General features: G+C 40.7%; 1 protein-coding gene across 5 annotated transcripts in view; it reads left to right on the plus strand.

Moving 5' to 3' along the window:
- SOCS5 (suppressor of cytokine signaling 5) overlaps positions 1 to 23,697 on the plus strand; it is a 121,894-nt gene that overhangs the window by 48,157 nt on the left and 50,040 nt on the right. The window contains exon 2 of one of the 5 annotated variants that reach the window (XM_010838640.1): positions 7,265 to 7,678. The gene's annotated coding sequence lies outside the window, so the exon portion shown is untranslated. The other 4 variants (XM_010838639.1, XM_010838638.1, XM_010838642.1 and 1 more) reach the window with 4 other exon arrangements.

Consider the following 23,697-nt stretch of genomic DNA (forward strand, 5'->3'; position numbering starts at 1 on the left):
TGCAGTCCAAGGGACTCTCAAGAGTCTTCTCCAACACCACAGTGCAAAAGCATCAATTCTTCAGCGCTCAGCCTTCTTCACAGTCCAACTCTCACATCCATACATGACCACAGGAAAAACCATAGCCTTGACTAGATGAACTTTGTTGGCAAAGTAATGTCTTTGCTTTTGAATATGCTATCTAGGTTGGTCATAACTTTCCTTCCAAGGAGTAAGCGTCTTTCAATTTCATGGCTGCAGTCACCATCTGTAGTGATTTTGGAGCTCAGAAAAATAAAGTCTGACACTGTTTCCACTGTTTCCCCATCTATTTCCCATGAAGTGATGGGACCAGATGCCATGATCTTTGTCTTCTGAATGTTGAGCATTAAGCCAACTTTTTCACTTTCCACTTTCACTTTCATCAAGAGGCTTTTTAGTTCCTCTTCACTTTCTGCCATAAGGGTGGTGTCATCTGCGTATCTGAGGTTATTGATGTTTCTCCTGGTAATCTTGATTCCAGCTTGTGCTTCTTCCAGCCCAGCATTTCTCATGATGTACTCTGCATATAAGTTAAATAAGCAGGGTGACAATATTCAGCCTTGATGTACTCCTTTTCCTATTTGGAACCAATCTGTTGTTCCATGTCCAGTTCTAACTGTTGCTTCCTGACCTGCATATAGGTTTCTCAAGAGGCAGGTCAGGTGGTCTGGTATTCCCATCTCTTGCAGAATTTTCCACAGTTTCTTGTGATCCACACAGTCAAAGGCTTTGGCATAGTCAATAAAGCAGAAATAGATGTTTTTCTGGAACTCTGTTGCTTTTTCGATGATCCAGCGGATGTTGGCAATTTGATCTCTGGTTCCTCTGCCTTTTCTAAAACCACCTTGAACATCAATCAGGAAGTTCACGGTTCACGTATTGCTGAAGCCTGGCTTGGAGAATTTTCAGCATTCAGTGGCTCTAAAAAGTTTTTGTTGAATAAAAATAAAGACTTTTAAAATTAATCAGGGATAGACTATATAGCTTATTTCCTCAGAGACCTTTTGATGAAACTATTTAATTACAAAGGCAATAAACAATTATAAAGGGCTTTCCAGTTGTTGCTGGTGGTAAAGAATCTGCTTATCAATGCAGGTGACATGGGTTCAATTCCTGGGTCAGGAAGACCCTCTGGAGTAGGAAGTGGCCACCCACTCCAGTATTCTTGTCTGGAAAATTCCATGACCGAGGAACCTGGCAGGCTACAGCCCATGGGGTCCCAAAGAGGTGGACACGACAAAAAAGAAATAAAGCGTCATGATTTGCTTTTATATTGTACAAAGTAGGCTAAGAGAATAAATGAAAAGAATATGGTTCTATTAATATAAGAAATAGTAACTTATGTCATAAACCAATCTAGGCGACAGGCAGCTTGAGCACTATGTTAAGTAGAAGGACTCTAAAGATGGCTCAAAATCTAGCAGAAGACATTTTAAATATCTTAGTTGCTTAGTTGCTCAGTAGTGTCCACCTCTTTGCTACCCCATGGACTGTAGTCCGCCAGGCTCCTCTGTCCATGGGGATTCTCCAGGCAAGAATACTGGAGTGGGTTGCCATGCCCTCCTCCAGGGGATCTTCCCGACCCAGGGACTGAACCCAGGTCTCCCACATTGCAGGTGGATTCTTTACTATCTGAGCCACCAGTGAAGCCCAGCAGAAGATATAGCTTTGTTATTATAATCTCTAATATCTGTATAGTACAAAATATATTCACATTTATAATTATACTTAGTTCATTTAATCACCAGAACAGTCTTATGAGGGGGTATTATTAAAAGTGTTATCTCAGTTTTATAGTTAAATAACCAAAGTTCAGAGAGGTTATGTGACTTGCCTTAGATGGCACAGCAAGTGGGGAATGAGATTTTTAAGTTAGACCCAGATCTCCTGACTCAGCTCTCCTGTTCTTCTGTTGTTATTGTTCAGTGTTCAGTTGCTAAGTCATGTCCAGCTCTTTGTGACCCCATGGACTGCAGCATGCCAGACTCCTCTGTCCTCCACTATCTCCCAGAGTTTGCTCAAATAAATTCATGTTCACTGAGTGGGTGATGCCATCCAACCATCTCACCCTCTGCTGCCCCCTTCTCCTTTTACCTTCAATCTCTCCTAGCATCAGAGTCTTTTCCAGTGAATCAACTCTTCACATCAGGTGGCCAAAATATTGGAGCTCAGCTTCAACATCAGTCCTTCCAATGAATATTGAGGGTTGATTTCCTTTAGGATTGACTGGTTTGATCTCCCTGCAGTCCAAGAGACTCTCAAGAGTCTTCTCCAGCACTACAATTCAAAAGCATTAATTCTTTGGCACTCAGCTTTCTTTATGGTCCAACTCTCACATCCGTATACAAATATAGGAAAAACCACAGCTTTGACTGCATGGACCTTTGTTGGCAAAGTGATGTCTCTGCTTTTTAATATGTCTAGGTTTGTCAGAGCTTTCCTTTGAAGAAGCAAGCATCTTTCAATTTCACGGCTGCAGTCACCATCCACAGTTATCTCCTGTTCTACTTCATCACTATGTCTGTTCAGTGTGATAAATATATGTGCAGCATGCTATGGGAGGTCAAGTGTAACAGACGGAATGACTATTTTTATCTGGAGAGGTCTGGGAAGGCTTTATTGAGGAAAGTCATATAAATGGGGCTATGAAAGGTGGAGGAGTTTCCAGGTGCAGGAAAAGGCACACTTCAGACAGAGATCATATACAAAGCACAGAAAGATGAAAATGTATAGCATGTTTTATATAGCAGGGAGCAGAGGAATCCAGGAGGGGAGGTTGGCGCCATGCTGTGAAAGATTTTCAGTGCTACTTTGTATGCCGTTGGGTAGTCTCTGAATGCAGAGGTTTGAAACAGTCAGCTCTGGGTTTTCAAGAGAATTAGAGTGGCAGATTGGGGGATGAACTGGATCATGAAGAAACTAGTTAGGAGGTTTTTTTTTTTTTTTTTTTAAGAGTGATTGTGTGAGCAAGATGTATCTGAACGATGATATTAGAAATGGAAAGGACTGATTACAAAATGTTTGTGTGAAATAGAATCACTTTTTTGGGAGGTTGAAAAGAGGGAAGAGTGAAGATTATTTTAAAAATTTTCTTGCGTATATGACTCGGTGGATGACGACTTCAGCAGAATTGAAGAATGCAGAAAAATGATTTGAAAAGGGAATTGGAGGAGATGGGGGTTTTCTTGTAGCTAAGATAAAGCTTTTAGTCCTATTTGATTTGAGGAGCCTGCCGGCCTCCTCTGTCTATGGGATTCTCCAGGAAAGAATAATTGGCGTGGGTTGCCATGCCCTCCTCTAGGGTATTTTCCAATCCAGGGATTGAATCCACTCTTCTGGCTCCTGTGTTGGCAGGCAGTTTCTTTTACCGCTAGTGTCACCTTGGAAGCCCAGATATGTCAAGTAGATGGCTATAAATATGGGTCTAAAATTTGAAAGCAAGGTTGAAGTTACAGACTAGATTTGGAGTAATCAAAATGTAAATTGTATTAATATTTCTGCTGCGAAAGGGGCACAAGGGAACTTTTGGGGGTGATGTCAATGTTCTATTTCATGATTATGATAGTGATTACAAGGGTATACATGTTTCAAAACAGATCAAATGGTGCACTTTAAATGGATTCATTTTATATAATCTTGAATTCCTTAAAAAAAAAAACTGCTAAAAATAAAAGTGAACTGCCTTGTATAACATACTGCTAAATTGTTTTTAAAAACTGTTAATTGTTTTATAAGAAAGAAGAGAATGAGAAACTGTTCCACACACATCAGTTAAAAACAACTGATAGGCAGCAAGGAAAGCTGCCATGGTGTCATTGGTTCCAGAAGCCAGTGCCTGAGGTGCCAGTTTATGGGCCATTTGGGAGTCTTCCATTCAAAAACTTATTCCCTCCCCAAACCACCCTCTTTCATCCTCAGCCCACCCTTGTACCACCTGGGTTGACTTCCCCATTTGGAAGAGCTGAGATAATAAAGGTACTTGAAGAATACAATATGACTCACCGCTGAACAAGAAATCTTCCCATATTGATTGATTTCAGGCTTATGGCCAATTTGGCCTCCTTGTTTGGCACCATACCCTCAGCACCACTTCTGAATTGTTCTTTCAATATTCAGCTTAAAATCTACTTTGTTCAAAAAACCATGTGTAATTTGACAGGAGGAGGAGGAATCTGATACCTGTATTCACCACCCAGTGTGAACACATCTACCATGAATATACAGTCACCAAATTTGTACATTTATGTTGGATTCTCAGTTCAGTCACTAAGTCTTTCAGATCTTGAAGAAAATAAGGATTATAAGAGGCACCTTGCAGGGTGGCGTGGATCAAGTCAGTTAGCATATGTGACGGAGAAGGCAATGGCACCCCACTCCAGTACTCTTGCCTGGAAAATCCCATGGATGGAGGAGCCTGGTAGGCTGCAGTCCATGGGGTCGCTAAGAGTCAGACACAACTGAGAGACTTCTTTCACTTTTCACTTTAATGCATTGGAGAAGGAAATGGCAACCCACTCCAGTATTCTTGCCTGGAGAATCCCGGGGACGGGGGAGCCTGTTGGGCTGCCGTCTATGGGGTCGCACAGAGTCGGACACGACTGAAGTGACTTAGCAGCAGCAGCAGCATATGTGAAAATGCCAAGTATGGCATTAAGTAGGCGCTCAATAAAAGGCAGATGCCTTGTCAGGCCTGACTATACTTTCTGAATTATTGGGTCTGTATTAAAAGTTTCTTGAAAGTAAAAGCACTCTTTTCTGCACTCTGCACTCCCACCCTAGCTAATACATCCTCCAGAGACATGGGTGAATGACGCTTAGAAAGCTGGCAGGTCAAGGATAAAGTTGAAAAAGATTTACACAATAAATATGTAGATGAGAAGAGATGATTCTGGGGACACGGAAAAAATGGAACTCCATTTAGAGGAGGTGGCAAAGGTCTTTCTTTACATTTCCTCTTTTCATTCATTTAACATTTTATCTTGCCAAGAAGAGGGGACAGAAGGTTTCATCTTGATGAGCAGAGCTACAGGACTATATGCCAATACACCTGGTATTGATTCATGCCAGCTGGGAGAGGAGCTTGGCTTCTCCATGTTTTACTACTGTGGTTTTCTGGGCTGGGCAGCTGGGTGCCTAATAATGATAAAAACCATAATAGTACTTCATAATTACGCACTGCCCTTTGCCAGAACTTGGGTTTAATTACAATGACTATGACGGAACTGGCAACATCTCACTCCCTGTTGGGGTGCAACACCTAAGGGCCTGGAAATAGAGTCAAGTAGCAACTGCAACCCTTCTCCTGCAGAGCCTCTCCTGGCAATTTACCCAGAGTGCTCTGGGTTTGAAGCTCATCAGAAACAAAGAGTACTTTTAAATTGCCCACGTGTACTTGGCACTGTCAAGTAAAGTCGTGTTTATGATGCAACTCCTGCCCCACATGGGACACAGCATCATGGAATCCCAGGCCTGGAAGGAACCAACAAAGGTAATCTCATCCACTTATTACCCTGCCCCCTGCCAGGAGGCATCACAGCCTCTACACTCTAATAGATGAGCTTATTGACCTTCCATTCTGACTGGGCTCAAGATGCTTTAGTGGCAGCCTGCTTCAGGGGTCAGGAGATTTCCCCAGTTCATTTCAATATGCATTTTGTAAGTACCTATTCTGAGCCAAGACACTGTGGAGGCCCAAAGATGTGTAAGGTCTGACCCCTGCCCTCAAAGTAGCTTATCTCATAGCTGGGGGATTGGTATTGAGGCAGCCCTAACAAAAAGGTAGAGGGAAGTCCTCACAGATGAAAGGAAGTAAAATCGCTCCAGATGAAACAATCAGGGCCATCTTTTCTTTGAGAACAAGAAGGAAGGATGAGAGGATACTAAGCAGGGTGGGGAGGCTGGGGGAGGAGGATGGAGGGGGAGACTGAGGTGAAGAGCTGGGCAAAAACTTCAGGAGATTCTTGAATGTTTCTCTGTTTTTTGGTGGGAGATCTTTATAGTGTATATCACCCCCTGAATTATTAATTTGCTACTTTACTCATATATGCTTTATTTCACCCTATTCAGGAACTTTGTCAGTTTTGTTCACCACTATATCCTAAGCACCTCAAACAGTGCCTGGCACATTGTAAAATGCTTAGTAAATACTGGCTAATGAATAAATGGCCCAGGTGAGGCAATGGCTGTTGAAATTGAGAGAAAGGGCAATTAGAAAAGATAATCAACGGGACAAAGCTCAAAGGGGTACAGAAGTGTTACAGCAAGGAGGCAGTAGCCTGGAGGATTGCTCCCAGGTTCTGGTTTGGTTAAGTGAATGAATGGTGATGTTATCAAAGAAGATAACAGACGGGGAGGAGCAAGTTTTGTGGACTTCTTATGGTATTTCAGTTCCGATTTGGATGTGTCAAGATTAGATTTAGGTGGAGATATCCAAAAGCACTAAGACAGGCAGATTGGAACCTCATTAAAGGTACACTCAGTCATCAGAATGGTTAGACCACCTTAGTGTGCAGCAGAATGACTCTGTACCTACTAAGCAGAGGACTAAGGATTAGATCCTGGGACTCTCTTAAAAAGCCAACACAATTGAATTAGAAAGGTTAACTGAAAAGAAATACAATCTGAGAGTTTATGGTTTTAGGGAAACTGGAGTGAGGGGAGACCTTAGAAACTACTGCAAGAGATCACTTTATACAAGCGACCCTTGAACTCGATCATATGGATGTCACTGGTGGCCTTGAGAGGGGCACTTTCAGTGGATTAGTAAGGAACATAATTTAGTCTGTACTGGAAGCAAGAATTGAAATACGGCTGAGAACCAGACAGGGTCTCATAGTTTGTTTTGTTTGGAGGTGTTGTAATACGACCATGGGTATGTCTAACACAAAAGAGGTCGGTAAGTTTGTGAATGACAAGGCTTCTATAAGTCCAGATGGCCTGTCCTGGTGGAGTTGGACTACCTCAACTATGCTTTTATCCTTTTAGCCATTTCTAGGGCGGGGGGCCCTTCCAGCCAAACTGCAAGCAAAAAGTGGGAGACACCCCTCCATCCGATCTGAGTCATGTTCGTGACAGCTGGCAATAGGGATGGGATTACTTGAATTAAACGAAGTGCCTAGGTTCCCGTGGATCTTGGAATTTAGTAATAGGCTCCTTGCTGGAGGGAACTAGGGAGACTCATTCACTTTTCCGACAAGGAACTCAGGCCTCCATTCAACATTTTTCCTTTCCTTTTCCCTAACAGAGTTGAAACCAGGGACAAAGCGTTCCTCCTCCCACCACTTCAAGGCTGACCTTCCGCCCTCAAGCCCACCACTGCCCCTTCTCGGACCACGTGACCCTGCTCAGATCCAGAGACTCGCCGCCGCCGACCCCTCCCCTTGGGCCCGCTTTACTCCGCCCCTCAAGCCCACGTGACCTCATATCTCCCATCTGACTGGCTCCTCCCTTTCCCCCGGGCCGGACCCGGCCGCCGTCGCAGCGGCCCGACTCCAAAATGGCAGCCGCGCACAGAGCGTACCCGAGCGGCCGGACCTCCCTGACTCCCGGGCCGCCCAACTCTCGCTCCCAGCCTCCCTCCTTCGGCCTTCACCTACACGCCTTCGGATTGGCCGCTAGGAATCCCGCCCCTCCAGAGCCCCGTCTGCTATTGGTCACGGTAGGCTGCCCTTCAGAGAGGCGTGCCGCCACCGCCCCCCGCCCCGGGAGGTATTTTCCATTCCGGTGGGGGTTGGGGGGTGGGGGGAGGGGTAAAGGGTGAAGAGGGGGAGGCGGCCCGGGAAAGGGGTGGGGGCCTGGAGGGGGCATCCGGCAGAGCTGGGGTCCCCGGGCTCCGTCCGGAGGAAGCGAGACTGCGCTCACTCGGGCAGTCACTGGGAGCCGGACGGGACCGGCGGGCTGGCCGGCAGACTCGCTCTCGGTGACTGCGCCGTCCGGGCCCGTCCTGCCTGGCCGCAGGTGCCCCTGGATGAGGCCGCCCCGCGCGCTCCGACCGGTGAGTGTCCCCGCGGCCGACCTGGTTGGTGAGCGCTCCCCGGCCACCGCGCCGCCGTTAGCTGCCGCCTCTCCAGCCCCAGGTGCTCGCGCCGGGCGCAGTCCGTCTCTGGCCGGCGCTTCCACATCCCGGGCGGAGGCAGCTCCGGCCCTCTGGCCGGGAAGAGGACGACGGGCGGGGGACGGCGGACCCGGGCCTCGAGCTCGGTGCAGACCGTGAGGCGCATAGTGGGAGCTTGCGCTTGGTAGGCTTTCAATGCATTTCGTTGAATAATTTTTCTGGTTGGAGGAATGTGGGGCGCCTAAGGGGAGAGGGATCGCTCCAGGCTAGTCGGAGGGCGTTCATGATCAGGGTCATGGCCAATCTCGGGGGTCACCAGAGACTGTGGGGCATTTGCCCGCGCTGCATGGAAGAGGGCACCCGTCAAGATACTGGGCTCTGAGGCTCCAATCCGGGGGTCCTCAAGGTCAACGAGAAGGTCCACCGGGAGATGAGAGGGAACTGGGAAACTTGGCTGGGGGAAGTGGCTGGAGCACCTCCGGAGTTTAACTCGAGGTGGAAAGGGATGCTCAGGCTGGAGCTGGAAGACCCTCTTCAACTACTTAGGCTCCTAAGATTCTTTGGTACTGGGATTTGGGAATTCAAGTAGCTGAGGCGAAGTGACTTTCTGGAGAGGGCGTTGTATTTAAAGAAGGATGCTCAGAAACAGTTTAAGCGCTCATGTTGGCTTGGTTCTGAACTTTGAAAGGCTAGAGGATTGGAGTCACGAGGTGATTTTTGACATTTTCTTTCGGCATTCCAACCAAAAGGTGGACCTTGGCAGCTACCTTCTAAAATGTATGTATGTGTTCGATGGTGTTTTCCCGGTTATTATTTTTGCTCAAACTGCACCTTGAAATTCACAAACTGCACCTCTTGTAGCAGCTTCTCCATCTGCTGAAGATCCCTCCTTCAGGTCTCTCCATCCATAGCAGTGGTTTACTTCCTTCCAGTTTAACATTTAGACTGATGTGTACTATTATTACAGGTTGCTAATGACTTTTATTCTATAAGATTAATAAGTAATTCACGGGCTTTCTTTCCCTTGTTTTTAATTGTTTCTTTACAAGGTCATATAAAATTGAACCACAAATTTTATAGAAGTTTAAAATATTTTAACTTTGTTGAACTGGGAAGATATTTGGTAGGCTAGCAGCTCTAGAAAGCAATACAAAAATCAGCTTGATTTTTCTAACAGTTGGGAATTTTATTGTCTGAAGCTTAGTTTAATAATCTTGTATTTGCATAACACTCTTGAAAATGAGTTAAGAGCATAGAAAATTCATACCAGGGTTAGTCCACAGAATCTACCTCTGTGGCAGCCCACGGAGGTTCTTCATGTCTCTTAGGAGAGGAAGCTAAGAATTTCACAGCTAGATTTTTAATTTTTTCACAATCATATATCTTACTGATTCATCACAATTTATAAAATAAAAGTTTTTTTTTTTAAGGGAGTATTTAAGCATAAGAGAAAATTTTGTAGATCATATTTTCACTTTGATGTAAAATGTAATTCATCCGTCAGAGAAAACATTTCTGCAAAAGGTTGTTAGTTATATTCACTTGGCACCTTCTTAGTTATTGAATAAATAATAGAAAATTAAATTTTTTTCCTCCCTATTGTCCTTGAATTTTACTATTTGTCCTTAGGGAGAATGTACTGGCACACAAAACAGTAGCCTGAAATATTGAAACCTAACACCTTTTAACATTATAATAGCTTCTACATTATTCACCTTCAGACTCATTTATGGCAAACCAGTGGTCAGAAAGGCTTTCTCCTCTTAGCTTTGTTTAGAACGGGCTATTCGCCCATTGTCAAAATAAGGAAAAATAATGCATAATGCCTGCAAAGTAATGGTAATAACTAAAAGAGTGAGAATAGGAAGCTTGGAAAAAAGATTTATGTGTATGAGTCACATTTCTTTTAGAGCTGGAAGAGTAGAATTTGGATATGATTATTTTGCAGATCAGGAGACTGAGACCCAGACCAGTGGAAGGGTCTAAAATGCTAGCTAGTGATGAGCCACGATTGGTGGCAGGTCTCGGGACTCTAGTGCAGGGCTTTTCTACGTTATCATGTTCACATTGTTTATTTCTAAAGCATTCTGGTGCCCACTATAAGTGGTTTTAGGATTATGGGTGATGTTGTTCCCTTCTAAGGATGGGGAAACTTGGGTTGACTACTATTATACATGAAATGATATACAATAAGATGAGCTTTTATTGAACATTTTAAAACAGTATGCAGCATTGTTAGTGCAAGTGCTGATGTTTCCCTCTCATTGTCATCTAGATTGAAATAGTAGGTGAACTTCTTAGAGTAGGCTAGTGTTCTGTAATTTTTATGCTAAAACTTAATTGCTTAAAAATTTTTCAGTTCGGTAGGCTCAGATATTTTAAAAATAAGTTATACAAAAATTATTATTTTAAATATGTGTGGAGATTTTGTTAAAATGGATTTTAGTACCTTTAAAAAGAACAGTAGTAGAATTGCATAATTATAAAAACATGATTTTGATCATAGTTGTAGTAAAGACTGGATTTGTATAATAACATCATGATCCCTGGCAAATTATGTTAACCATTGTGTACCTAAGTTTCCTCACATGTAACGTGAGGTTAGTAAATATACCCCCTCATGGGGTATTGGTGAGGATTAAAAGTACAGAGTAAGGGTACAACAAATATTAGATATCATTTGTAATGTTCATTAGGTGTATACGAGCACTTATGTGTCCAATTGTTTACTTGCTATTAATGAAGTCACTTTGTGACTACACAAATTTCCTAGATAAATGCATGATCAAATAACAGTCTGCTTTAAGGGACACTTAGAGCAATGATGCCCTCCTTTATTTATTTATTTTTAGTCATTAGTCTGCTCACCTTGGAACTTGAGTTAGATATATCTGTCAAGTTATAGTGAGTGTGGCTGTTCTGAATGTCACTGGGAGACCGTTGTAGAAGTTTCATTATTCTAGAATTAAAATGTTAACAATTGATTTGCAGATATTCTGTTGAAAATACAGTGAGTTCTGCAGGCCTCCTTGTTAAACTTAGATGAGGAAACCAGGTCTCTGTAAGGTCTTTTACTATTTGCAACCCCCTTCTCCCAATGGAACCATGAGAAAACCATTGAACATTGTTTTCTATTGAGTGGATATTTTGATGACTTCATTCATTGAACTATTAGGTTTTAGTGATAACATTTGTTTAGCTCCAATTTTATAGCATTTAATTCTTTTTGATTTGCTATAGCCCAGATCTCACTAGTCTCAAGAACATGTGGTTTAGCAAATGTGTTTTATGGTGACAGTGGCAGATTTTTTCTCCTGGACATTTTGGAGTTCGTCCTCATCAGGTTCTTCAGTTGATGTTATAGCAGCTTGTCTTTTATTTGTTGTTGTTGCTTAGTCGCTAAGTCGTGTCTGACTCGTTGAGACCCTGTGGACAGTAGTCTGCCAGGCTCCTCCGTCCATGGGATTTCCCAGGCAAGAATACTTGGGTGGGTTGTCATTTCCTTTTCCAAGGGATCTTCCCCACCCAGGGATCGAATCTGCATCTCCTGCATTGGCAGCGGTTCTTTACCACTGAGCCACCAGGGAAGCAGTCACACAGGAGCTTACTTTTTCGTAATACCTTTTTTTTTTACATTAATTTCAATTATTTTTTAAGTTATATCACATAATATTTAAAAGTTGCCCTTATTTTTAGAATTTCATTGAATTGAGCCTATTTTACACGTTTGAGATTAAAATAAGAAATAAGTTGTAGCTCAAAAGCATTTTTATTATGCCAGTACTTGATTTCAGCTATTTTGTTTTAGATCTCAGGTAGGCATTCTTTTGGTGGTACTTCAGATGATAAACACATGGGTCATCCCTTTACTCTGAAGTAACGCTGACCAGCAGGGCTAAGAGTTACATGGAGTCACCAAAAGTTTCCAGAGTCATTTTCTTTTTCTTTCATTAGTACAGAATTTTACTGTTTGAGAGGGACCAACCCTTAGTCCTCTTTTGATAAATTGTTATAATAAAGATTATGAAATTACTACAATTTGCTGTTCATTTTTGGCCTCATGACATACTTTTAGGAATTTTGTAGAACTTAGACATACAGATCCGGAGAAGGCAATGGCACCCCACTCCAGTACTCTTGCCTGGAAAATCCCATGGATGGAGGAGCCTGGTAGGCTGCAGTCCATGGGGTCGCTAAGAGTTGGGCACGACTGAGCGACTTTCCTTTCACTTTTCACTTTCATGCATTGGAGAAGGAAATGGCAACCCACTCCAGTGTTCTTGCCTGGAGAATCCCAGGGACAGAGGAGCCTAGTGGGCTGCTGTCTATGGGGTTGCACAGAGTCGGACACGACTGAAGCGACGCAGCAGCAGCAGCAGCAGACATACAGATCTTTTCTTCACATCTAATCTAATTATGTGAATAAAATATTTAGTTAAATATGGTTTCAAAAGATATGGTAAATACCATGCTATAATAAAAAAAACAACAAACCATTACTCAATTTTTCATTAAGTTGGTTTTCTTCATGTATTTAAAAATAATTATGGTGTTGTGAATTGCCTGTTAGTCATATTGAAAGTTCATGGGTATATGGACTGAGTAGATACAGACCATGCAGACTACTTTTCTTAGCCTCAGTGTAGATGTTAGAGAGTGACAGGGAAAATGTAAATCATTTGCCTTGCTCCACTTAATCATGAATTTTTCATCTGAGTTATCCAGCTATCCTACTTTTAAAGAGGGGAAAGGGCTTTTGTATCTGGTTAGAGCAGAAGTAATCTTGAAGGGTAATTGGCTGAGTTGGACTGTTGGTGTTGGGTAAGTTTGCATCTGAATAGTTTAACTGAAAGTTACCTGTCTTTATTCTCCACCTGGTCTTCCCTGGTGGCTCAGTGGTAAAGAATCTGCCTGCAGTACAGGAAACGTGGGTTTGATTTCTGGGTCAGGCAACCCAATCCAGTATTCTTGCCTGAAAAATCCCATGGACAGAGGAGCCTGGTGGTTTGCAGTCCATGGGGTCGCAAAGAGTTGGACATGACTTAGAGGCTAAACAACAGCAATTCTCCATGCAGGTGACAAATTCTGAGGAATGCCCTGAGGGAAACCATAGTGACATGATTGCTAAATACATATAGGGAGAATATATGTCTGCAAGTTCACTAATAGTATATAAGCATTTTACTTACATGCTGGTTCACATCAAAATTAAATTTACCTTCCCTTTGGTGAGATGTCATTCAGTTACTGTATCTTTATCAAAACTAATAAGAAAAGCAGTGGTGAAAATAATTTTGAAACAGTTATTTTTGAAATGAGTTTATCTGCTCTGGGATTGTCTTCAAATAATAACTTCCTTATTTTATTGGAAAACTACAGAGCTTCCCTTGTGGCTCAGATGGTAAAGAATCTTTCTGCAATGCAGGAGACTGGGGAGGTAGAGTTTGATCTCTGGGTCGGGAAGATCCCCTGGAGAAGGGAATGGCTGCCCATTCTAGTATTCTAGCCTGGAGAATTCCTTGGACAGAGGAGCCTGGTGGAGCTACAGTCCATGGAGTCACAAAGAGCTCAACATGACTGAGCGACTAAGCATGCATGCCTGCATACAGGAATAATATCCAGTCTTTCTAATCTGAGCCAGAGTCTTCAGTTAGAGGTGGTAATCAAGAATTCATATGTGGTATTTCAAGCAATTGAAAAGGATAGAAGCTTATTTAAATTATACATATAAATACACAGGCTTAAAATGGAACATGAAAGATAAAATGATGGAATGAAAATGATTTGGGAACTGAACTTCAGGCCTGCATATGCGGCAGGTAGTCAGAGGAAGAAAGTTAAGAATTAGAGGTTGGAGAGAGAATGTTGAAGGCAACTGGGCTTTGGTAGGAGTTTTAGCCCTAGCATTGGTCCTAGGTTCTACTAGGTGTGTCTTTGTATCAGGAAAACTGCTGAAGGATAAACTTAGTAAACATTAAATATAACCTGTTGGGAGAAGTCCAGGTACTGTAAGAGTTAAAATATGCATGTAGTCAAAGGGGAGCTAATTTATCTAATTATTTATTTAGTCTTTGACCTTGGTTATTAACATGAGAAGTAGGCCATCCTTATTACTCTTCAGATGATTGGTGCTGGGACTAATTTTATTTAACATTTTTATAAATGGTTTAAAGACATACTGGCATTGAAAGTTGCCAGATTTGCAGCTGACTGCAGCTGACTCCGTGTGTCGTTCCAAGCAGTTAAAAACCAAGCCAACAAGAAGAAGCTACCGGAACATCCTTCGATGAGTTTTTGTGTGGCAGAGAACAAGATAATGCATTTAGGAGAAGATAGTCCAAATTATATTTATAGCCTGAGCTGTGACCCAGGAAGGGGATCCAGAAGTCATGGCGATAACTTCCTTGAAGGCATTCATTATAGTTACTGCTTGGCCACAAAGTCCAAGGAGGAACATGTTGAGTGTTGTGGGGCCAGGTTCTGAAAACAAGAATGTTGTTGTACATGAAAATAATTACACAAGGGGTTACCATTTTTACTATTATGTTCCAGGCCAAGAGATTTGCCATCGTGCTTTGATTTAATTCTGTTTTAACAGTTTCGAAATGTAGGTGGCATTCAGTTTTATCAAAGAGGAAGTTTGATTCAGAAAAGTTAAGTAACTTTCCCAAGTTGGCCAGTATGTGGTAGAATTGGGACTGAGGCCCTGGTTTTTTTTTTTTATTGTTAACCCTAAACATTTCCGGATATATTAGGGGGCAGCTCTTCAAACTTGTCATCATTTAGGGTTTATGGAATGCGGTTGTACTCCTTTGCTGTGGCAGCTTTGGATGTCATTACCAGAAGAGACAGTGTCTAGGTATTCTGAGAGGACTTAAAGACGTTCCTTAAATTATTGATTTTTAAGGAAAACTAGGGATGTTTTGGGTTTCCTAGGCTGTTCAATAGTAAAGAATCTGCCTGCCAAGCAGGAGACAGGGGTTCAATCCCTGGGTCGGAAAGGTCCCCTGGAGAAGGAAATGGCAACCCACTCCAGTATTCTTGCCTGGGAAATCCCATGGACAGAGGAGCCTGGCAGGATACAGTCCATGAAGTTGCAAAGAGTTGGGCATGACTTAGCAACTAAACAACAATAAAAATGTTTTAGTGTATTGTATAGTCTTACTGTTAGTGCTGGCTGCCCATAAAATGTTTCTCCTGTTGACTTTATAAAATGCTGGATTATTAATGGGCATTACTAAGGGAAACATTAACAAAAAACAGTTTTTGGGTGGAAAAGACACCAGAGTAGGAGTCCAGAGACCTGGGCTCTCCTAGTGGTCTGAAAGAGGGGTGTGAAAACATTTGGATAACATTGAAACAGGCATTAATGTTCTTGCTATGAAAGTAGGAGAAGGCTTGAACTGTTTTAAGAGATGAGAAGGTGAAGAGAGAAATTGTAGTTTCTTTAAATGTGAGTTAAAATGTAAGAAAATATTTTATATTTCACTTATAAGGATGACATCTATCGTGTATAAACTGTTACACGTATTTTGTATTTATTGATTTTGGCACCCTCAAAAAATGAGGTTCCAAGAACCAAGTGAGTAGGTAAATGTGAAAGTACTTTGTAAATTTTTAAGTGTTCTATCAGTAAGAGTGATAGAGAAATACTGATTCTCTTGAGAAGGATGGACAAAGAAGATGCTGTGAAAACTTTAAGTAGGAAGAGAAAAGTACAAGAGAGAAACAGCAGAAGTGGTGAAGGAAGATGTTCAAGATGAAAGAAAGGAAGTGAATGAATGAATGTGAAGAAGATTGAGCTGTAGTTCTCTTTGTGCCAGTTGATCAAAAGGAGAGTAATACATCAGTAACTGAGGACTTTTTAACCGTAACTTACAATAAGGAAGTAGCTCAGCAGGTAGTCTACATTGACCATGTTAATAAGGCTATGAAAATAGGCTAATTGAGAGTTGACTGTGTTGTCTGTTTCTCCACTTCTATATAGGTTTAGCTAATGGCTTTAACATTCAGAACATAGCTCAACGTTCAGAAAACGAAGATCATGGCATCTGGTCCCATCACTTCAAGGGAAATAGATGGGGAAACAGTGGAAACAGTGTCAGACTTTATTTTTGGGGGCTCCAAAATCACTGCAGATGGTGATTGCAGCCATGAAATTAAAAGATGCTTCTCCTTGGAAGGAAAATTATGACCAACCTAGATAGCATATTCAAAAGCAGAGACATTACTTTGCCAACAGAAGTCCATCTAGTCAAGGCTATGGTTTTTCCGGTGGTCATGTATGGATGTGAGAGTTGGACTGTGAAGAAGGCTGAGAGCCGAAGAATTGATGCTTTTGAACTGTGGTGTTGGAGAAGATTCTTGAGAGTCCCTTGGACTGCAAGGAGATCCAACCAGTCCATTTTAAAGGAGATCAGCCCTGGGTGTTCTTTGGAACGAATGATGCTAAAGCTGAAACTCCAGTACTTTGGCCACCTCATGCGAAGAGTTGACTCATTGGAAAGGACTCTGATGCTGGGAGGGATTGGGGGCAGGAGAAGGGGACGACAGAGGATGAGATGGCTGGATGGCATCACCAACTCGATGGATGTGAGTCTGAGTGAACTCCGGGAGTTGGTGATGGACAGGGAGGCCTGGTGTGCTGCGATTCATGGGATTGCAAAGAGTCGGACACGACTGAGCGACTGAACTGAACTGAACTGAATGGCTTTAAATTGTATAAGGGTGCTCATAAAAATAAAATAAGCTGGACTGAGTTATTGTTTATTCTAGATTCTTAAAAATAAAAGGCATAGTGTGTTTAAGGAAAAGGGTGAAGTTTGATCTGTCAGAATAAGTACAAAAGAAAATTAGGGAGTCAGACTAGAACCAAGGTAGAATGGGAACAAAATGCAATAGTACAAGCTAGGGTTTTTATTTTCTTTTATAGATGAGGAAGTGATAAAAAATAGTTTGGTCTTTTAAAAACAGTTATAGGTGTAATAAAGAGAGCAGCCTAGAGGAGCAGGTAATGGAGACATTTATTCACCAGCAGTGCTGCCCTGGTGGCTCAGTGGTAAAGAATCCACCTGCAGTGCAGGATCAAACCTGATCCTGAGTTGGGAAGATCCCCTGAAGAAGGAAATGTCAACCCACTCCTGAGCCTGGCAGGCTGTACAGTCTATGGGGTCACAAGAGTCAGACACGACTTAGCCACCGAACAACCAACAACAATACATACAGTAGAGTGAGTGAATGAGGTATTTCCTCTGGCCTCTGGTAGGCAAATCACAGTCAAAGATGCCATATAAGGCTGTATAATTGTCATTCAAGAATGAGATTATGATGGTCTGAATTTGTAATAGGGATAGAAACAAGAGCACTGATTTCAGTGATACATAGGAGTTTTAACTCCTCCAGACTTGGTTTGTGTTTGGAGTTTAAGGAAGTTGAAGATGAGTCTAAGGTTCCTGACTTGGTGGTAGAATAATATGTGCAAGTGAGAGAAGGGAAACACAGAGTTTGCTTTCAGATAAGTAGTTTGCTTTTTGGATAGGTAATAAGTGATCAGTTGGAAATAATGGGTCTAGCTCAGGAGCATGGTCAGCTTTATAGATACGATTTGGAAGGTATAAAGTTTGTAGTTGAAAGTTTTGAAATTAGACAAGTAATGACCATAATTCCTAAATAATAATGCATGCGGAACAAAAAGTAACTGCCAGTGTTAACACTAAGCTCAAGAATGTAGACATTTTAAAATATTTGTTTGAAATTTTGCCCACCTCTAGTCAAACACCTACCACATAGCCTTACAAAGAATACATAGAAATATTTACTGCCAGCAAGCCAGAAATATTTTAGTGTCCTTGAAATAGTGTACCACATCCTGTCTGGCCATCCAGCATAACAGGGAATTCGTAGACAAATGCACTTCCTTATTCTTCACTTTAGTCTCTTTTTGGAATCCTGTTTGCTTTCTTGAGCTGGCGGGGTTGTCTGAACAGATACTGAAGCCCAAAGGCTTTTTTTACCTTTAAAATCTCGGCCAGAGCAGCTCTAATTAACCATCTCTTTACCTCTCTTTCCTACCTTTCCAGCCCTATGGAGCTCAAGTCTCTGGCAATAGAATGGCTACTCTTATGAGGGAAAAGTAAAAACGGCACAAGAGAAAGAGCCTTGAAGAAGTCTATAATCTTTTCAGTTCTCCCCCAAGGTTCTACTCTTTTAATCCAGGGGATGGAGTTGGTGAGTCATTAAGAAGAGATGTCCAAATTCAGTAAAATAAATACATCTATTAGGAGCTAGGTCTTCAAGTGCCGAGGGAATTTGGAAAGAATCTGAGGTGGTTTAGTACTTAGTGGAAAAGATGAGTTTTTGGTTCAGTTTTAAAGGAGGTAGCAAGACAAGGCTGTGCAGCAAAAAGTAAGAATAACACTATTAAAGAACTAGGCAAAACAGTATGTACCAAGAAGGTAGAACTTTAAGAAAAGCAAAGGAACTGGTGAACAGGATTCTTTATCTAAAATGCACAGTTTGGGATGTGGTTCATGATAAATTAGTGTTAAATGACTGAAAACTAAAATTTGGAGTTAGTACTCCTTAAAGTACATAAGTTGGAGAAGGCAATGGCACCCCATTCCAGTACACTTGCCTGGAAAATCCCATGGACGGAGGAGCCTGGTGGGCTGCAGTCCATGGGGTCGCTAAGAGTCAGACACGACTGAGGGACTTCACTTTCACTTTTCACTTTCATGCATTGGAGAAGGACATGGCAACCCACTCCAGTGTTCTTGCCTGGAGAATCCCAGGGATGGGGGAGCCTGGTGGGCTGCTGTCTATGGGGTCGCACAGAGTCGGACACAACTGAAGTGACTTAGCAGCAGCAGCAGCAAAGTAAATAAGTAGAAAGTTGAATGTGAACAGAGGAGTATTATAACATGATTTAAATAGCAATTAAGCAATTATGGAAGATGACAACTGTTACGTATAGGTTATGATGTAATTATGATGTATGTGGCAGTGATTAATTTATATACCATCCAAATTCCTTATATTTTCTTTTGTTTTTGTATTATGTACTTCTATACCGGTAGTTCTCAAACTTTGCTGGGCATAAAAATTATATAAAGCTCTTGTTTGAAATATAAATTCATCCTGATACATGTAACAGTGTGATCATGTAATAGTGTTTAATTCCTTTCAGTTAGCTGACTAGTGTTTCATTGTATAGATATACTGTGGTTTATTACTATAAAAGTAAGCATTGTTGCAGTTTTCAGCTGTTATGAGGAAAGCTGCTTTGAACATACCCATACAGGCTTTCTGTGACACGTATGTTTGGGTGAATGCCTAGAAGTGCAATTGCTAGGTGTATGGGATAGGTGTGTTTAACATGAGAAACTAACAGAACAATTTCCAAGGCGGGTTTCCCAATTTATACTCCTACCAGCAGTGTTCCCTCTTCCTTTTTTTAAGGAAAGAGTTTGGGTACAATTGATATTCTTCCTTAAGTGTTCGATAGACCTCACCAGTGAAGTCATCTGGACCTGGGAGTTTTCTTTGTAGAAAGGTTCTTAATCAAGGATTTGATTTTTAAAGGGATAGGTCTAAGACTCTTCAGATTTTCTATTTCTTTTGGTGTCTGTTTTGGTAATTTGTGTCTTTTGAGGAATTTGCTTCATCTAACTTGTCGAATTTATCATCTTGAAAAATAAATTACACATTTTATGAAACCGTATTTTCTTTTAATGTAAGATATGTACTGGTGTTCCCTCTTTGATTCCTGGTTGTTGGATTTATTTTCTTTTCCCTCCTGATTACTCTAGCTAGGGGTTATCAGTCCTTTCCAAAAATTGACTTTTGGTTTTGTTGATTTGCTCTGGGATTTATCTGTTTTCTATTTCATGATTTAAGTTTTTTTATCTTTTACTAATTCCTTACTTCCTCTATACTTTGGTTTTAATTTGCTCGACATTTTGTAGTTTTTAAAGTGAAAACTTAAATCACTGATTTTTAATTTTTTGAAAAATGATCAACATTTAAAGCCATAAATTTTCATTACCATTACATTCAAAATAGTTCCTAATTTCTCTTATAATTTTTCTTTGGCCCATAGGTTGTTTCAAAGAGTTTTGTCAAATAATTAACCTATTTGGAATTTTTCAGCTATTTTGTTACTGTGTTTTCATTTAATGCCATTGTGATTATAGAACAAACCTAATAATTCCAGGCAACTTAGGCTTTTTTATTATTTTATGGCCCAACAGATGGTATATCGTGGTGAATGTTCAGTGTATATTTGAGAAGAATGTGTATTCTCCTGTTGCTGTGTGGAATGTTCTCTAAATGTCAATTAGGTTAGATTGGCCTTTGTAATCTTCTTATATTTTTACCAGTTTTTTTGCCTGTTCTATCAGTTGCTGAGAGCACAGCTGAGGTTTTCACCTACAATTTTGGATTTCTCTGCTTCTCTTTTGAGTTCTATCAGATTTTGTTCCATGTTTCAAGCATTGTTACAGCACCCTTAGGTGCATACGTATTTAGGATTGTTAAGCCTTGTTAACAATCAAGGGCTTTCTCTGGTGGCGCAGAGGTTAAAGTGTCTGCCTGCAGTGTGGGAGACCTGGGTTCAATCCCTAGGTCGGGAAGATCCCCTGGAGAAGGAAATGGCAACCCACTCCAGTACTCCTGCCTGGAGAATCCCATGGATGGAGGAGCTTGGTGGGCTACAGTCCACGGGTCGCAAAGAGTTGGACACAACTGAGCGACTTCACTTTTCACTTTGTAAGCCTTGTTAATGAATTGGCCTCCATGAACTGTCCTTTCTTATTCCTGGTAATTTCCCTTGTTCTGAAGTTTCTGTGTTCTTTTGATTAATGGTATATTTACCGTTGTTGCATGGTATATTTTCTTCCATCCTTTTAAAAGCTTTTAACCTGTCTATCATTATAGTCAAAGTAGGTTTCTTGTAAACAGTGTGTAGTTGCATCTAACTTTTTAAATCCAGTCTGATAATGTCTCTTTTAATTTGGTGTGTTTAGACCAGGAGTTGGTAACGTTTGGCTGTCAGATGAAACTCTACCACCTGTTTATGTATGTAAGGTTTTGTTGGAGCATGATCATGCTCATTCGTTTACCCATTGCTTGTAGTTGCTGTTGTGCTGCAGGTGGTGAGGTTAAGTAGTTGGGACAGAGACCAAAGCATAAAATATTTTCTGGTTCTTCATAGAGAAAGATTGCCAACAACTACCTTAGACCATTTACACTGAATGTAATTATTGATAAGGTTGGATTAAAATGTATCATGTTACTGTTTATTATTCTTTTTTTCCTTAATGTCCTTGTCTTTGTTTGGATGGGTTATTTTTTATGGTTCCATTTTATTTTTTCTATTGGTTTATAACATTTTTCTTAAAATTTTTTAGTGGTAGCCCTTATACTTAAGGGCTGCCATCAAATACTATCATGCCGCTTCATAAGTAAGAATCATACATAATATTACTCTTCCAGCTTCTCCTTCCCATCTTTTGTGCATTTTTGTCATACATTTTGATATGTGTGCTTTAACCCTGTTGCTGGTTTTTTTACTTTTTTAGGCAGTTGTACCTTTTAGACCATTATAGGTGAGAAAAATGTCTTTCATATTTCTCTCATTTTAATCATTTCTTCATGTGGATTCAGGTTTGTATGTAGTATCATATTCCTTTTGTTTGAAAAACTGTTAACATTTCCTTTAGTGCAACATTCTCTCTTTCCGTCTCTCCTCTTACTTTCTCTCATTTTGCCTTCAGTTTGGGAAGTTATTGTTAATAGTTACAGAATTCTAGGCTTTTAGGATTTTTCCCTCTTTTAGTACCTTAAAGATGTTATTTTCCTATCCTCTCATTTGCATAATTTCTGATAGGAATTCTGTGGTGATTTTTATGTTTGTTTCCCTATATGTAGTGTGTGTTTTCCATTTGGCTGGTTTTCTCTTTATCGCTGGTTTTCAGCAACTTTATTATGATGTTCCTTGGTGTGGTTTTATGTTTATTCTTGCATTTTATTGAACTTTTAGATCTGTGGGTATATTGTTTCACCATATTTGCAAAATTTTTAGCCATCTAACTTCAGATTTTTAAGTTCCCAAGTATTTCTTTTTTCCTAAGACTGCAGTCCTACGTATGGTCATTTAGCCACTTAATATTAATTCACAGGATCACTGAAGCTCTTTTCATTTTTCTTCCAATCTTTTTTTCTTTTTTTCATTGTAAAAGGTTTATGTTAACCAGTCTTCAAGAACACAGATTTTTAAAAATTCTCCTTTGTCTAACAAACTGTTGTACCCATCCAGTTAAATTCTTCTGTCAGATATACTTAATTTCCACTTTTCTGTTAGGGTTTTTCTTTTTATTATGTCTGTGTTTTCCGTTAAGCCTTTGAACTCTTTTCTAATAGCTATTTTGAAGTCCTTTTATTAAAATTCTCTTTATCCCTGCCACTCCTGGATCCTGATTATAGATGACCATTTCTTATTTTTTCATACATTTGGTAATTTCTTATGGGATTATGGTATTGAATATTTGTTTTTTTTCTTTTTTCCTTTTTTGAGTATTAAGTTTAATTCTGGCAGGCAGTTACTTTGTGGATCAGCTTGGTCTTTTGACTTTTGTTTTCGGGGTTTTTGGGGTTTTGGTTTTGGGCGGTTCTAGAATAGCTTTTAGTTTAGGGCTAGTTTGGGCCCATTACTGAGGCATGTTCCTTCTTGTGTCTCATTTGATTGCCTTACGTGTTCATCACGGTTTATTCATCCTGGCTGGTGGAAATGGAATGATCCTGGCCCTGTGTAAACTCTGGGAGTTGTTGGAGCTCCTTAATATTTGTTTTTTTCTTAGAAGTTTTCCTCTGAGAGTCTCATAGGTTTACATAACACACATATGCAGATTGGTGTTTAGCCAGAAACTCAGAGGCCTCTTCTGTACATTGTTGAGGGTTTCCGTTTAGTTTCTAGCTTTATAATCATATGCCCTGCAAATCCTACCCATCTCAGACTCCATAAATTCTGAGCTCTGTGACCTGAACTCGGTGAGACTGTTGACTCTGTTTGGGTTCCCCCTCCTTTTGTTGTTGTTCCAAACAGAAAACTAGGGCAGTCTTTGGGTTGACCTCATTTGTTTCCCTTCTTTCAGAGGTCATATTTCCATACTGCCTGTTGCCTAGTGTCTGAAAATAATTGATTTATGTTTTGTCTACTTGTCTACTTGTTTGTGTCAGGAGGACAATTCTGGACTTTGTTGCTCTCTTTTGCCTTCATTTTTGAAGGATATTTATGCTGGATGTAGAATTTTAAGTTGGCAGCTTTTTTTTTTTTTTCTTGTAGCATTTTAAAATCATCATTTCATTACTCTCTTAAGTTGTTTCTGATAAGTTAGTGGTCATTCTTACTATTGTTCATTTGATGTAATATGTCTTTTTCCCCCTCCTCTGGCTGCCTTAAAGATTTTCTCTTTATCTTTGGTTTTCAGCAATTTTATTTACTCTAGGACTAGCTAAGATCTCACACGCTAGTAAAGTAATGCTCAAAATTCTCCAAGCCAGGCTCCAGCAATATGTGAACCGTGAACTTCCTGATGTTCAAGCTGGTTTTAGAAAAGGCAGAGGAA

Source organism: Bison bison, unplaced genomic scaffold (assembly GCF_000754665.1).
Source record: "Bison bison bison isolate TAMUID 2011002044 unplaced genomic scaffold, Bison_UMD1.0 scf7180017864101, whole genome shotgun sequence".
Classification (NCBI taxonomy): domain Eukaryota; kingdom Metazoa; phylum Chordata; class Mammalia; order Artiodactyla; family Bovidae; genus Bison; species Bison bison.